At 43.6% G+C, this 14,423-nt stretch overlaps 1 protein-coding gene across 2 annotated transcripts in view; it reads left to right on the forward strand.

The window, feature by feature from the left end:
- The window catches only part of Hdac8 (histone deacetylase 8), a 210,126-nt gene that overhangs the window by 172,721 nt on the left and 22,982 nt on the right, over positions 1 to 14,423 (forward strand). The window lies entirely within an intron of this gene.

The following is a 14,423-nucleotide window of genomic DNA, read 5'->3' on the forward strand; positions in this document are numbered from 1 at the left end:
AAGCATCCCTTTCTGTACTTTTCAGTCGAGTCGCCTGCCATGTGTGTTCACTTTGGGCAGCCTGGTTCAGAGAGGTGCTGGTCTGCCCTTCCTCCCCAGGGACCAAGGAGGCGGAGTGAGTCACACAGACAGAAATGACCAGGGTAGCAAAAGCCTACAGATTTCACCAATACTACTCTTCCCCCTATCCACAGGGATGTAAGTCAAGTTTATTGACTCATCTCATGCAATATTTTTATTATTCTTCCCATTTTGGAATGTGAAATTAGCTGATAGCCAAAGCCATTGAATTCACTGTTAGCAGAGCCAGATGAAGGATCCAAAGTTGTAGATGATGAGCCAGAGCTGTTCGAACCACAGCCCTATCAGACTCCACCCACAAGGCATTTCTCTGGGATAATGGATGCATTTTAAATTTTCAAACCTATTCAGTTATGCTATTGGGCAACTTGTAAGAAGCAAGCACAGGAGAGTTTAGTTGAGGGCTGGAGTAGGAAGCTGTACTTTCCAGTTCACATTTGTTAACTTGGAAAACTAAGTTAAGGCCTGCACCAGGAAGCTGTCTCCTTGCATATTTTCTGGCCACTCTGGCAGAAAAGTTTTCATCATTTGCTGGCACCAAGGTCGTCACTAATCAGGTACACCCAGCGTTGAAGCAGGAATAATATAGCTAGAGGCCTAATGGGTCTTCCCCCTGGTTCTTGTGCAAACCCAGTAAGTGAGTTCAGGCCATCTCTTTGTCCTGAAGTGTGCTAAGAGAGTATCTTTGTGCCATGTGGTTCTGGCTCCTAAGAGCTGCACTCATGGCCTATTGGGGAAGAAATGATGATAAATAGTAAGACAGTGAACCAGAGGGCTGCAAAGGGCCTTGTGGGGTCTCAGATGAGTAAACAGGGAATTCTGCCTTTGGGGACTCAGTGAAGACTTCAAGGAGGTTACATTTGAGCTGAATCTTGACAAATGAGTCAAAATGGTTTAGGTTGAAAAGGGAGGTCTGGGCATTTTTTGTAAAGGAGATGGATAGCCAAAACGCAGGGAGGTATGACAAAGCATAAAGAATCCCAGGATCCTTTTTCATAGATGTAAAAAAGTGGTCATTAGTGTACCCAGTGGCCTTAATAGTTTAAAGTCAGACTTCAAGGTGGACCATCCCTCCTGTTTACTGGTTCTCTATGACCTTTGCTTCTTTACCTTGCTTTTGTAACTGTCTGTTGTCCTTCTCTCGGTAAACTTAACTCCAAAAGCTGATCTAAAAGATACCATTTCCTTTTGACGTCACACTGGCCTGCTGAATGGCTTAACTCTGTACCGTTCCTGTTTCTTGGGATAGCAAAAGAACTTTTCCCCCTTAGAATCAAACCCAAGAAAGCTTAACCTACTGTAGAAAAGAAAGGCACAAAATCTCTGCAGCCTCTGGACTCTGTGTTTGACTTTGGCTGCCTGTGTCTGTTGACCAAATGCTGTATTTGTTTAGCAGCTAACTGTCATCTTCATTTGAGGGACATTAAAACTCTGAGTGTGGCAAGGTGATGCATCATCCTTGTGTGGACTCTTAAATAAACCTAGGGGACAAGACTAAGTGTACCTTTGCTAATCAGTTGATGAGCAATGCTATAGAACCTTGAAGGGACCCGACAGCCAGACCTGCCTTAGAGGCTTTGTCATGGAAGCCAAAGTCCTCCACTAAGCTAACCCCTGGGGATTTTCTCCAGATTTCTTCCTTTGATCCTTAGAAACAATTCTTGATGGATGATGGGGTAGAGATTCATGTCCCCATTATCAGTGAGGTGAATGAACCTTGAAGGATAAAGTGATAGCAACCGGCTCCCATGTTGGAAACCAAGTTCTTGGTGGCAGTGCTGAGGAGCCTTCCTGTAGTGGGTGGGCCAAGGCAGTAGGACAGCCAGCTGCATGAAGGCAACATGTGTGGACCGGATTCTGCATGCTCTTCCCAGTGAGCTCTCCTTAAGTGGTACCTCCGGATGTTTGCCATGTTTGTCCCTAACCAATGCAGCAAGGAGATAAAGAGTGATAAATAAAAAAAAAAGCAGCCTTGGCAAGCAAATCCCCCTCTAAGACATAAGCCACTCACTCCCTTCTCACCAGCATGATCAAGTTCAACCTGTATAAATCTATTTTAGTGTATTTTAATTGCTTGTAAACTGAGTGTTTCCTGGATATGCCACTGACCATGAATAATTAGAGTCATGTCAATGACTGGGTTTTCGAAAGTGAATGGGCAAGCAGACAAAAAGGGCTGCTCAGAAGTGAGAGTCATTTGTTAAAGCCTGAGTGGGAGCGTTTGTCTCAGCCTTCTCCGGTTTTGTTTTGTTTTTGTCATGATGTCACTAGAGCCGCCTGTTTTTCAGCTACTCTGGCTGCCCTTCATTTTTTATGCAACTCTCATGTTAAGTAATGCCAGCTGTTGACAACAACCAGGCCCAACTGGCCACATGTCAGAGTCATTCATTCACCCAGAAAAACTGTATGGAGTGCCTACTGGCCAGGCTAGTGCAGACATCAGGAAAGCAAAAAAGGCTAGGGCCTAGTCCCCACTGTTGGGAGGACACTGTCTAGTAATGGAAAGATACACACAAACAAGCTGTTGCACTTAAATGTGATAAGTGAAGAACACTGGCCAATGAGCTAGCTGTGAGATGATGGGAGGAACTTCATCTATCTTGGGACCGGGAACCATGTAGCAGAGAGCTCGCCTTCAGCGAAGGCTCATGGGAGATGGTGGAGTTGACCAGATAAAAGAGTGGGAGAGACACTACAACTCAATGGGTCCACAGAGAAAGGGCCTCAGACAAGCCTTGGTATTAGATAAGGCTGGAACAGACTGAAGGCCTTTGTGAGTCTTGCTTTTGCATTGGACTTAGCCTTGAAGTCTGTAGTGGAGTCTATGATAGTTCTTAAGCAAGAGGAATGACATGATCAGATCTGCATTTCTGACAGAAAACTCAAAACTTGTGGGAAAATACAGAGGCTGACTCCAAGTGCGTGACTTTTTTTGGCTCCATCTTCCCTAAGGCTTACAGGAGCCCTTTCCCTGTACCTTTGTGGTGGCACTTCTTAGATCACAATTGATCATTTGCAGACCAGGTTCTCGAGTCCTTTGTGAGGGTGAGACCTGACTCTCAAGGCCATGTTTGGCATACAAGCATGCTTAGGAATCAGTAAGCAAATGGATCAATAGGTTCTAGAAAGTGCACACCCAATTTATGCTGAAGCAATCTATCTGACAGATATGTCAGTGAGACGTTCCACCATGATGGAGTGTCTTGTCCATCTATGGCTTTCCCTCTTTCTGCCATATCAATGAATCTGTCAGCAGTCAGCACATAAGGAATATGTATTACTTGTAGAAGAAAGTTGCCCAGAGGTCTGTGCTGGTACTGATTTTGACCCAATCATCTGTCCTTACTCTATAATATTTTTGGAGATGGGATCTTACCCAGGCAGACACTGAATCCATGATCCACTCACTATCTTCCTATTGTAGCCTCCTGGGTCTGTAAATTAATTTTTGGTGACATGTTTAACTATGTCTTCATTGTCATCATTCTATTTCTTCTTCCTTTCTTACCTTCTGTTTAGACAGCTCTATTGCTTCCCATCTCCTCATGAAGCCTTACCTATTGTCCAGTTCTCACAATCTCCAATTCCCACTTGAGAATTCCCATCATACTAGACAGGCAAGTGCCCTCTGAAATTCCCTTAATGTAGATATTCCTGCCCATGTCTACATTCCCTTCTAGATGGTAAGCCCTTCAATATAATAGGCCTTCCCCATTGTGTCCCAGCACCTAACACACTGCATCTGCCAGGAGATAAGCATCCAGTGTTTTTAAAGTCTACAAAGTACTTCAAGAGAGAATGGCAGTCCTGGGAGTGCCCCAGGCTCATTCTACCTCTTTGCACATAGTTAGCAGAAGGGATTTATTTCATTTGTTTTTTGAAAAAAAAATACCATTGCTCATCAAACAATGAGAAGATCACAGTGAGGGCTCTTTTAAGCCAGAGTATTGAAAATATTTTCAAAGCAGAAAGCCTACTGCCTCTAAACAAAGCACAAGGACACTAACCTGGTCAGGGTCATAAATTCAAATCTTTGTTAAGGGGCCTGGGGGGACTCGCCCATGGTGCTGAGTGAACAAAGAAAGGTGAACATTCTTTATGAAGGGAGTTAAACTGGATTAGGTCTACTTGGAACACATTAAGCTTTGAAGGCCAAGAATTCAAGTTTTCCAGGTGGAAATGTTCCACAGATGATTTTAAATGCAAGTCAGAGAAGGGGGCAAATTTCATCTGGGCCCAGATGTGCAAGGGCCCTGCAGAGATTTAATCAAAATGGCAGCAGAAAATGTGTGCACTTGCAGAGGAAAAGATGCTGAAGGTATGACACGGAAGTGTACTTCAGATCCAGATGAAGGAAGAGGGTCTAGCCTAAGAAGGATGGAGAAGCAATGATGAGCTGTAATGAAGAGGATACAAAGTGGAAGGGAGCTTGACATGTTATGATAGGAGATCAAGTATGATGAATGATAACTAAAAAGAAAACATTCCATTGGACAATTAGGAGGTCACTATTGGTCCTTGATCTCTTCCTGAACCCTGCCCCACCCCAGCACAAGAATTAGAGACCATGCTCAGGAAAGCACTTTACTACTGAGCTATATTCCCTGTACTTTTTAACTTAATTTTAATATAGAATGTTACTAAGTTGTCCAGTCCAGCCTGGGACTCATTGTGTAGCCCAGGAAGATCCTGACCTTGCAGTCCTCTTGCCTCAGCATCCTGAAGTTATAAGCTTGCCATACCATGCCTGGCTAACTCTCAGTCTCCTAATACAATAATAGCAAATATAGATAGGAGCAACCGACTTAAGCACCACTTTCCCCACCATACAGCCCCTTTGTGTACTGAAAATTGAGTATGGCATATTTTCCTACAGAACCTAGACACAGCCTCAGAATCCTCCTTAACACAGTGACCCCAGCAGCTACCAGTTAATGAGAGCTGCCACTAAAATGAAAGTCTCATGATATGGAGAAGCAAGACTGCAATGTGATGCAGTATCTAAGAAATGAAGGGATCAAGGTTTGAGGAAAACGTATCAGGTAGCTTAGGAACATTGCTTGCTTAGGGACACAGCTTAGGGTTGTTGCTTGTCATAGTGTAAGGATCCAACCAAGGTAATGGCTACTTATCCTTCAGCAGACTAAGTTCCCAAAGTCATCTTAGTGTTTGTCTAGCAAATAAGCCAGATAAAACAATATCCCTATGTATTCCCCATCCTTTATCCCCATCCTTGGCCAAAGGAAAGCTGGATTTAAAAAAAAAAAAAAGTCATGTGTAGGCTTGTTTCCAAACTACTCATTTGATCAGCAGAGACATATGCTATAACCAGAGTTGGCCCAGCATCTATTTATGAAGGAGGAATTCTCTCTAATAGTAGAAACTTGAGGATTCACAGTGATTTGGGGAAGGTATTAGTTTTGGCCAGGGTTCTCCCCCCAAAACCATGCCCCTAAAGAAAAGTTTTGGCTCTCAGGGAAAACCCTAGAGAGGTGAAAACTCCTACCTTTGTCTCTTCTGCCTCTTCCTCTCAGATACTGAGGATTTCCTATAAGCCAGACACTGTTCATGCTTTTTATGAAGTAACTCAATTTCTGTCACCTTGTCTTCTTTTCTTCCCACCAGTTCCAATTTCTCATCTCGCCTGTCCATTTTTCTTAGTCACCTTTTCTTGATCCTTCTCTTGATCTCACTGCCCATCTTTCTGACTTCTTGGAGACGGGCTGGACTCTTCTAAACTTACCCACTTTGGTCAGAGTAGACACTTGTAGAGAAATTGATTTTACTCACTGTCCATTATGTTCAGAGTTCTATTTCTTTGTGGACTATATAAGGCCAAAGAAGAGGGAAGACTATCCTGAACTAAATAATAATGTTTGTTGAGAATTTACTGTAAGACAGGTACTACCCCAAGTACTTTCGATAAGCCATCTCATTTTCATTGCTGCAACAACCCTATAAACTGGGTTCTGCTATTTTCCCCACTCAAGAAAGCCAAGAGATCTAATAGGTGAAGAACTTTTCTAAGGTCACAACTGAGGTTCAAGTCCATCACACATAACTCCAGAAGCTCCTGTCTTTAGCAAATTCATGACTTAGTGAAAAAACCACTGGGTGGAAAGTCTGAAGCCATAGGTTCAAATTCACAGTTGTGATGGTGTTTAGTATTATTAGGATCTTGAACAAGCCACCTAACTGGTCCAGTGCCCCACACATTGAACCAATACATTTATTACCAATATATTTATTACATTTTTATATTTATTCCTATTTCTCCTGTTATTATATCATTCTCTAGATTTACATCTTGAAAACTGTTACTGGGCCTTATTTTTTTCATTTACTTCAGCTTTTCTAGGGGTCAGGAATGATGCTTAGCACCTGACAGAATGCATGCTTATATGTGTATACACAGTGCTGTCCATTGGCTAGTTCAGGAACCTCACTAGATAGGTTAATTGCACAAACAGGCTATAGCTATGTGCACAAGTCTTCTAAGTTCATTGGCTAATGAAATAAGGCTCATTAATATTGGGCATATTCTGTGATTAAGTGTAATTGGAACTCAAATTAGATAACATTTCTGAGGTTACCTGATTATTTTGCTTAATAAAGTTTTTCAATAGAAAAGTTTTTAAAGTTATAATAAACAAGAAAAATGGCTTATACCATTGAAATAAGGGCTGGGGCACAGGTCAGTGGTAGAGACATATTTTGCATGGGCATGGTCCTGGATTATATCCTCCACACCATAAGAAAAACTATTAGAATAGTAAAATTATTTCCATAACCTATTCATTCACTCCATCATTCATTCATTCATCCACAGTTTTTGGATATAAGCCTCACTATTAAGTAGTTCATATATACTGGCTCTGGCCAAGAAGTAAGGTAAAGAGTACAAGTGGGATGTACCTGAAGTTGAGATGGAAGCCAGGTTTCCATTCTAGTAACTAACAATCTGGCTTTTCTTCCATCCTCATGTCCAGCTAACATCTTCTCTACAATAGCACATATCACCCTGACCTCTGGGGCATGCTCTGGATAGTCCTACCTTCCATCCTCTGCCTGCTAGCAATTGCCTTTGATGTTCTGCTTCCTGCTGGTTCACTTTAGCAACTAATGGAGTTATTATTTTTGTTTGTTTGTGTTGTAAAGCCATGGCAATAAAATTTACTCCCAATAATACCACTGCAATTTTATGTCCTTAAAATGTACCATCAATGACATATGTAGTAACCGAATTTCCTGTAAACAGAGCTACTTTTTCTGGGAAAAAGGAGCGCTTTCTTTGTTTCCATCATGGTTGGACCTTGGTTCTTTGATGGAGTAATTGGAAATATAGCAAAGTTTGAGATGCCTCATATGAGACCATGTTAGAGTTCAAAGTGTTGGTATTGTGTTGTTCTGATTATGATGAATTCTGCTCATCAGGTAATGCAGGACAAGAAGTACGCTTCCTGGCCAGGGCCTAGGTTACAGGCAGAGGTACAATGTTCCCAAATAGAGGCAGACAGAGTAAAGCTTCAGGTCTGTAAAGAAGATTGGCACCAACCTTGGACTTGTCTTGATAGAATTAAAGAATTCTTTTAAATGATGGAATTTGAGTTAACAATTAGAAATTTGAGAGTCACTCAGAACATTTCAGGGAGAGGGCTGGACAGAGCAATACCATTATATTTCCAACTGGCTGCTCTGGCCCCAGGGATGAATTGGCAGCATGAGAAGCTGTAGCCCTTTAAGCATCTTATTTACTGCTTCTCATGTGAGATTACAGGAGTCTTCTGTTCAGTGCCCTTTCTCTCTGCTGTTTTGTTTTTTTTTTTGTTTTTTTTTTTTTTTTTTGTCCTACTGTTCATGACTCGTCTTATCCCCCAAATATCCTATCCTTCTCAATATCAACCTTCTTCCAACTGTGTACCTTGGTCCTCTGTCATGACTTCACTTGCACTCACTGTTGTCACATCTCTAGCCACCTGCCAAACATCATGACCCACATGATGTTCCGTTGTCATGTCAAATGCAGCTGACACAAAGCCCATCTTCCCTTGGCCAGTCTTGCAATGCCTACTAATTTACCTCAGTAACTCTGTTTCTAACCATTGCACTGTGATTCACCCACTCATCCTGACTCAAAAATCCAGGAGTCAGCTCCATTCCTTGCCAAACTCCCTTCCTCCACAGCCAACAAACTGCCAAATCCTGTTGAGCTTCCCTTCAGGGTATCCTGTCTACTCCACCCCACAGCAAATGTATGGTCCAAGTCCCTGTTGCCTCTCCTCAAATACCACTGTGTTCATTTCCACACTAGTCTAGTCACTAGCCTTTCTGTGCTTCAGTCTGTCCCAGTGCCTATCATAGAAAGGGTTGTCTCCTCAACCTGAAGTCAAGGCCCTCTTTTTCCAACACTGGTGAGCTCATGGGCACTTGGCAGTCCCCACAAACATCTTGATTCCATTTAACTAACCCCCACAACATATTCCTCGCCACTGCCTATCTGCCATCACCCCCATCTTTCAAGGCCCTAATTCTCCCACTGGGTGTGAAACACTGTGAAATCTCAATCACACTTTATCTTATTCATGCAACAAATATGAATTGAGCACCTGTTTTCCGGGCCTTGTGCTAAGAGGCGTGGGTAATATAAAGATGCATAAAACAGTACTTTCCCCCTGTGATTCTTTTGTCTAATGGACCACAAAAAAACAGATATAACTAAATATGAATCTCTCTCAGGCTGTTCATGCCTCCATGTTATAGGCCCTTTCCCCAGTGTCTGTAAACATACTCAAGATGCTCCCATCTTAAATAACCCCCACCAGTCCCAAACCAGATTAAACTCCTTTAAAATAAGTGAAGTCATCTTAACTGTTCTCTCCACTTCCTCCTGTCCAAATCCTTACCCTTCTCTGAGCAAGCCTCTGCCCACATCTTCTTTCCTGTGGACAAAAGAGGAAGATAATATCTCAGCCCTCGTCTCATTTAAACTCTCCGGGAGTAGCTAGAGAAATGGTTCATCGGTTAAGAGCACTGGCTGCTCTTGCAGAAGGACCCAGGTTTAATTTCCAGCACCCACAAGGTGGCTCACAACCATCTGTAACTCTAGTTCCGGGGGTTCCAATGCCCTCACCTGGCCTCCAAAGCACTAGGCATGCATACACACATGCAGGCAAAATGCTCTTGCACATGAGATAAAAATGAAATCTTTAAACTCTGAGAGATTTCAACTTATTGCCATATCTGTTTCCACTCCCTCTGCCCACCCCATGATTTTTTCCTTCACTCTCTTCTCACGATGTCGAAGGCCCTCCACCCTGCTGGCCAAGGCAATCGTATCTACTTCCTTAGCTTTGTTGTCACTATGAATTCCCAAATCTCTAACACATGTGGTGTCAGAGGTCTAGCCTCCCCTTCCACTAGGCCCTGCTCTCCCACATAAGCACTGTCACTGGGACCCTGACCCTGTATGTGCTCCCACTAGAATCACCCTTCACACCCCGAGACCTTCTTCTGGGTCCATACGCTGGATCCTCTTACTGTCCCTTCCTTGAGACCAGAGATCTTTCACTCTCCTCTTTTCCTTATTCTCCAAATCCAAGTTACTGTTTCACCCTGCTGATAACTATGTTTCAAGTTTTTCCTTTGCCGTTCATCCCACAAGTGTCCCTGTCCCAGTTCTATGAGCAACCCTCAGGGCTGTAGCACCAGCTTCCTAACTTGTGGCCCTACTCACATTCATCCCTCAAATTCCAAGAGCCCCCATCCACATGGGAGCCAGTGAGCCCTCTCATGTGCACAGATATCCCATTCACTTCCTGTATCTCCTCCAAGCTAATATTCATTACCACACAAGTATTTATTCACCACCTATGAAGGTCAAGTATTGTTTTGAGAACTGGCAATATGGCAGAGAACAAAACAATGTTCTGCCTTTATGGAGCTACTAGTCTGAGGTAAAGCCATGGCTTGGCAGGGCCTACCACCAAGTTCTTGCTGGCTTCCTAGTTCTTCTGCTTCAGGTTCCCTACCTTTGCCTGGGCTCTGCTGGGACTATCTTCTACCCACCTCTGTCCTCCTTGGCCAGAACCCCACATTCAGTTCATCTGGTGTACTTTACAGAGGTGATCTCCAGGATAACCTAGTCCCAAATCTTAGCGCTGTGCATACTGTCTTGCTTCAGAGCTCATCTTAAAATGGAAATAGTGTGCCGGGTGGTGGTGCACGCCTTTAATCCCAGCACTCAGGAGGCAGAGGTAGGTGAATCTCTGTGAGTTCGAGACCAGCCTGCTCTACAAGAGCTAGTTCCAGGACAGCCTCCAAAACCACAGAAAAACATGCCTATAAATAAATAAATAAATAAATAAATAAATAAATAAATAAACGGAAACAGTGATGCATACCATATAGTTTGGTTGTGAAAATTAAGCTCAGTCCATAAAAAATGCTTAGCTACTAGGTGCATGACAAATGGTAAGGAAGCCTATAATAAATGGTAACTGTCTTTACTTTTATTTTAGCTTTGTTATTGTTACATTGTTATTGTAGCACTCATCTCACTGTTTTGCAATTACCTACCCTATTAAGCATACCTTAGTTTTTGTACCTTAGTGACTAACCTAGCTCAGCACGTAGTAGGGAGTTACTAAGTAAGTGTTGAGGGAAAGACACAAAAATCAGCTGATTTGGGCCTGTGGCTTGGGTTTCCCATGACAAGCAGAGTTATGGAGGAATAACAGCCTCAAAGACTCCCACTGCTATCTTTTTGACCAAGTATCTAATTGTGTACTGTTCTCATTGTGTGCACAAGAGCTGCAAAGGATTGAGCAAGAATGGAGAATTAAGTTGGGTTGAACTGAACTGGAGGCCAACTATTTACATTCCTTTATTCATTGACTCGTGGGGTCAAGACTCACAGCCTGCAATGACTACCCTAAAGCAGCCATTACCTTCAACCCCCCAGCCCTTTGGCCCACTGCATACCTTCCATTTGCCCTGGCTCCACACTACCATGTTCCCCTCAAAAAATGTTTCAGCTGAAGCCCAGGAAGCAAAGGAGTGCTTCAGGAAAAGGGGAAGGGGTGGAGAGGGGTTAGCACCTCCCTTCTTCCTTTGCTGAGATCAAAGCCAGTGTGTTCCCTTGAAGGTCGGCTAGCCCCTTTCATCTCCTGCCCCACCTGCCTGGATGGGACTACAGTGTGCCCATTTCCTTTTCTCCTGGAGCTGGAGGACAGTTCCAGGGTGGGGCCATGAGCTATTTCTAGTGTTAGCCAGATCCCTCTACCTCAACATCTTTTCTGCGTACCATGATTATGCCCCCCCCCAAACAATCAGAAACAGAAACTATGAGAAGTCAGTTTCTCAGCAGGCCCTAGGCTAACCCAATGGCTGAAGCAAGTGGGGAGGCCAGAAGGCTTGGTCTGGAAGATGAAACAGGCTCTTCTTTCTACATCTCAGCCCTGAGCGCTTTGCCCTGCATTCCTCAGAAAATAGAGGGGACATGGTTAAGCAAGGGCTTCTTGCCCCCAGGAGAGAAGAATTAACATTTATCAGAGCCCTACTATACCCAGGCTCCAAGTTAGGGACTTTGATAGATACTATCTCCTAACAGCCCAAACAGGTCAGCATTTATCATCCCTGGGGTGGAAATGATGAAACAGAGATTAACAAGCTTACCCCAGGCACACAGCTAAATCCAGGCGCCAAATTCCAGCTGTCCCTGACCCCAACACCAGTACTCTTTCCACCCTGCCACGTTGCCTCCAAAGCCCAGGGAAGCTGTTTGTGCTAAGATGACTGAATTATTCCACATAATTAACGAGACAGCTAGCTAAACCTTTAGCAAGTTAACTTAATTCAACATACATTTAAACAAAAACTGGGATGACTTGAATTTGACTCTGTGGGCTCTGCAAAGAGAACATGATAGAGTTTGTAGTCTAGCAGGGAGTATATAACAAGTGCAAACTTAGAACACAGGAACAGGAACTTTAAATTCAGCCTATCGTCTCACTTGGCCTCACCCAAGCTAAGCCTCCAAGACTGGAAGCAGCCAGCTGCCATGCATAACTGGCTTCTAACACAGGGACTTTCTTCAACCATCTGAGTCCCCCCAGGCCAAGAATAGTGCAATTTAGCAGGACCTGAGAAAAAGCGTATTTGATTGGCAAAGGTAGAGAGAAGTTTGGGAACCCAGTCTTGGCTGTTACCTGTAGTCAGTCTGCTTCAGCAAAGAATGGATTTTTTGATGACTTTGTCCAATGTGTGGCTGAATCAGTTAAAGCCAGGTGCAAATGAAGCCAGGATAAGAGGCTTAATCCTAGTAGAGCTGTTTTGTCACGTGGCAGGCAGTTTTGGCCCCAGCTGACCAAGTAGTTAGCAGCCCTGTGCTCTTTGCCAAAGGGGACTAAAGTAGCAAAGTGTGGGCAATCACATCAATCACATAGTAGGCATTCAAGTGAGAACGTGCTGTTCCAAACCCTTGGCTCCAGACAAACAGCTTACAGCATGCCTTGATGACCAAGGGTCTTTAGTATCATGTCGGCTTTGCACGTGGAGACAGCAGTAACTTCCTTTATATCTCAGCTAGGCACCCTGACTCATATTTTTATAGTACTGTGATGCCAAGGGTGTGGGTCTCCCCCAAAGAGCTGCTTTGATGCAGCTGCCTGTATTCTGTGGCTCTAAGCCTGTGTTTCCATTCCCATGAGATGAGCACATCACTTGACACTTCTCAGGAGACGAGGCCACCACACCTGTTTGAAGCCTTCTCTTCTACAACTTGAACTGAGGGGCCCTCCTTAGCTAAAAATAAAGGCTTCTCAAGTTTCTTTAGCCATGGTGTGTGTGGGGGGATGGTTTCTGCATGACTCCCCCAACTCCAGGTAACCCTGTTTTCCTATTTCATATAGGAATTTGATAGAGACTATCTCTACTCAAGGTAGCTTCCATCTCCATAATTTAGGGTGTCCGGAATTGTAGGGAATCACAGAGTAATACCTCTGGCAAGGACTAAGTGCCTGTCACTTTGTGAGTCAATTTGCATGCATGGCATGAGAAGCACTGGCAAAATCTTGGGAATTTTCCTTTAAATGAAACGTGTAAGATATCCTTTCATAGTATGCAAAAGCTATCTCCCCATGAAATTAATCTCATGGATTCCACAAAGACACTGTTACAGTCTCAAGATTGTTCCACAACATCTCCTGTGGTGCCAGATGTACATCCAGACTCCTAACAAGGATAATGTAAATGACAGTAGCAATAACTTTGGGTTCTTTGAGTGGCATCAAAGTCACTGCATAGCAAGATCCCTGTTTTCATGCCTGCTATACTGTTTGAGGTTTTGTTTTATTTTGTTTTCAGGGAGTTTGGATTCCCTAGTTTACTTACAACCTAACAATGTCACTATTGAAACACATCGTGTTAAGGCCCATATGCTCTCTCTCCAGAGAGTGCACACAAATACTATTTCTGTTTAAACAGAAAAAAACAGAAATCATAGCTTTGCATATTTCCCATTCAAAGACTGATCCCATTTGAATGATTCTCTTTGTCACACAGTGTTTTCCCCCAAGTGGGCCTTAACAGAAGCTAAAGCAGATATCGTGGCTTACCAGAGGTCACAAGGAGTCATCTGTGAACTAGAAATAGAATCCACAAGCCTTTTATTTTGATTCCTTGAATTTAAAAACATAAATTTCACTACAGAGAAAGGAAAACTTATGTAGAGTCTTAGTAGACCTATTTGCCATTCCTGGAACAGGGAATCCAAGGCAACAGAAGCTAATGGGCTATAAGGCCAAGAGATTAATAAAACCCAGGGACTGCCTGCCTTCAGAGAGCTCCTGTCCAGTGCAGAGAAGAGAGGATAGTCACTGCTGATAAGTATCTGTCCAGAGCTTATGAATACCTAGAGGTCCCTCCGTGCAGCTGGTACTGTGACCTGCAAGTGACATGCAAGCAAGCACTGTCTATCTGATCGGAGGCCATAAGAGAGGCACCAGCAGAATGCTATGGAGGTTGGCAGAGAACGAAGGACAGCTTTGTGAAGGAGGTGACATTTGAGCTGTGCCTGGAAGATGGGGAGGTTTTTCCACAGGCAGCATGGATTGGGGGTGCAGGAAAGCAATGAATTCTAAATAAGAGTAAAGCCTGGAGATAGCTTGCTAGAGTACAGGGAGAGTGAAGGAGCTATGGTCAGAGCAAAAAAGCTAAAGCCCAAGCAGAGGGACCCTTGACATCAAACTCCCAAATTTCACAGTGACTGTCACTGAAGGTCTGAATGAGTGAGCATAGTGATGTCACCAGGGCAGAGCTTCCTGCCACATCATGCCCCGCTGCCC

This window comes from Phodopus roborovskii, unplaced genomic scaffold, assembly GCF_943737965.1.
Source record: "Phodopus roborovskii unplaced genomic scaffold, PHOROB, whole genome shotgun sequence".
NCBI lineage: Eukaryota > Metazoa > Chordata > Mammalia > Rodentia > Cricetidae > Phodopus > Phodopus roborovskii.